The following is a 2,500-nucleotide window of genomic DNA, read 5'->3' as shown; positions in this document are numbered from 1 at the left end:
GGTGCTCGAGGCAAGCGCCCGCACCAGGGCCCAGCGTGTGCCGATGGTGGTCGAGGCAACCGCCCGCACCAGGGCCGATAGTGTGCCGATGGTGCTCGAGGCAACCTGTCGCACCAGGGCCCAGCGTGTGCCGTTGGTGATCGAGGCAACCTGCCGCACCAGGGCCCAGCGTGTGCCGATGGTGGTCGAGGCAAGCGCCCGCACCAGCGCCCAGCGTGTGCCGATGGTGCTCGAGGCAACCGACCGCACCAGGGCCCAGCGTGTGCCGATGGTGCTCGAGGCAACCTGCCGCACCAGGGCCCAGCGTGTGCCGATGGTGCTCGAGGCAACCTGCCGCACCAGGGCCCAGCGTGTGCCGATGGTGGTCGAGGCAAGCGCCCGCACCAGGGCCCAGCGTGTGCCGATGGTGGTCGAGGCAAGCGCCCGCACCAGGGCCCAGCGTGTGCCGATGGTGGTCGAGGCAACCGCCCGCACCAGGGCCCAGCGTGTGCCGATGGTGCTCGAGGCAACCTGCCGCACCAGGGCCGAGCGTGTGCCGATGGTGGTCGAGGCAAGCGCCCGCACCAGGGCCCAGCGTGTGCCGATGGTGGTCGAGGCAACCTGCCGCACCAGGGCCCAGCGTGTGCCGATGGTGCTCGAGGCAACCGACCGCACCAGGGCCGAGCGTGTGCCGATGGTGCTCGAGGCAAGCGCCCGCACCAGGGCCCAGCGTGTGCCGATGGTGCTCGAGGCAACCGACCGCACCAGGGCCGAGCGTGTGCCGATGGTGGTCGAGGCAAGCGCCCGCACCAGGGCCCAGCGTGTGCCGATGGTGCTCGAGGCAACCGACCGCACCAGGGCCGAGCGTGTGCCGATGGTGCTCGAGGCAAGCGCCCGCACCAGGGCCCAGCGTGTGCCGATGGTGGTCGAGGCAACCTGCCGCACCAGGGCCCAGCGTGTGCCGATGGTGCTCGAGGCAACCTGCCGCACCAGGGCCCAGCGTGTGCCGATGGTGGTCGAGGCAAGCGCCCGCACCAGGGCCCAGCGTGTGCCGATGGTGGTCGAGGCAACCGCCCGCACCAGGGCCCAGCGTGTGCCGATGGTGGTCGAGGCAACCGCCCGCACCAGGGCCCAGCGTGTGCCGATGGTGCTCGAGGCAACCGCCCGCACCAGGGCCCAGCGTGTGCCGATGGTGCTCGAGGCAACCGACCGCACCAGGGCCCAGCGTGTGCCGATGGTGCTCGAGGCAACCGACCGCACCAGGGCCCAGCGTGTGCCGATGGTGCTCGAGGCAACCGACCGCACCAGGGCCCAACGTGTGCCGATGGTGCTCGAGGCAACCGACCGCACCAGGGCCCAGCGTGTGCCGATGGTGGTCGAGGCAACCGCCCGCACCAGGGCCCAGCGTGTGCCGATGGTGGTCGAGGCAACCGCCCGCACCAGGGCCCAGCGTGTGCCGATGGTGATCGAGGCAACCGACCGCACCAGGGCCCAGCGTGTGCCGATGGTGCTCGAGGCAACCTGCCGCACCAGGGCCCAGCGTGTGCCGATGGTGGTCGAGGGAACCTGCCGCACCAGGGCCCAGCGTGTGCCGATGGTGGTCGAGGCAACCGCCCGCACCAGGGCCCAGCGTGTGCCGATGGTGGTCGAGGCAACCGACCGCACCAGGGCCCAGCGTGTGCCGATGGTGCTCGAGGCAACCTGCCGCACCAGGGCCCAGCGTGTGCCGATGGTGGTCGAGGCAAGCGCCCGCACCAGGGCCCAGCGTGTGCCGATGGTGGTCGAGGCAACCTGCCGCACCAGGGCCCAGCGTGTGCCGATGGTGCTCGAGGCAACCGACCGCACCAGGGCCGAGCGTGTGCCGATGGTGGTCGAGGCAAGCGCCCGCACCAGGGCCCAGCGTGTGCCGATGGTGGTCGAGGCAACCGCCCGCACCAGGGCCCAGCGTGTGCCGATGGTGGTCGAGGCAACCGCTCGCACCAGGGCCCAGCGTGTGCCGATGGTGGTATAGGCAACCTGCCGCACCAGGGCCCAGCGTGTGCCGATGGTGCTCGAGGCAACCGACCGCACCAGGGCGGAGCGTGTGCCGATGGTGGTCGAGGCAAGCGCCCGCACCAGGGCCCAGCGTGTGCCGATGGTGCTCGAGGCAACCGACCGCACCAGGGCCGAGCGTGTGCCGATGGTGCTCGAGGCAAGCTGCCGCACCAGGGCCCAGCGTGTGCCGATGGTGGTCGAGGCAACCGCCCGCACCAGGGCCGAGCGTGTGCCGATGGTGATCGAGGCAACCGACCGCACCAGGGCCCAGCGTGTGCCGATGGTGCTCGAGGCAGCCTGCCGCACCAGGGCCCAGCGTGTGCCGATGGTGGTCGAGGTAACCTGCCGCACCAGGGCCCAGCGTGTGCCGATGGTGCTGGGGGCAACCGCCCGCACCAGGGCCCAGCGTGTGCCGATGGTGATCGAGGCAACCGCCCGCACCAGGGCCCAGCGTGTGCCGATGGTGGTCGAGGCAAGCGCCCGCACC

This window comes from Durio zibethinus, unplaced genomic scaffold (assembly GCF_047325235.1).
Source record: "Durio zibethinus cultivar Kanyao isolate XHJ-2024 unplaced genomic scaffold, ASM4732523v1 HiC_scaffold_387, whole genome shotgun sequence".
Taxonomy (NCBI): Eukaryota; Viridiplantae; Streptophyta; class Magnoliopsida; order Malvales; family Malvaceae; genus Durio; species Durio zibethinus.
Note: the sequence above shows the minus strand (reverse complement) of the source record.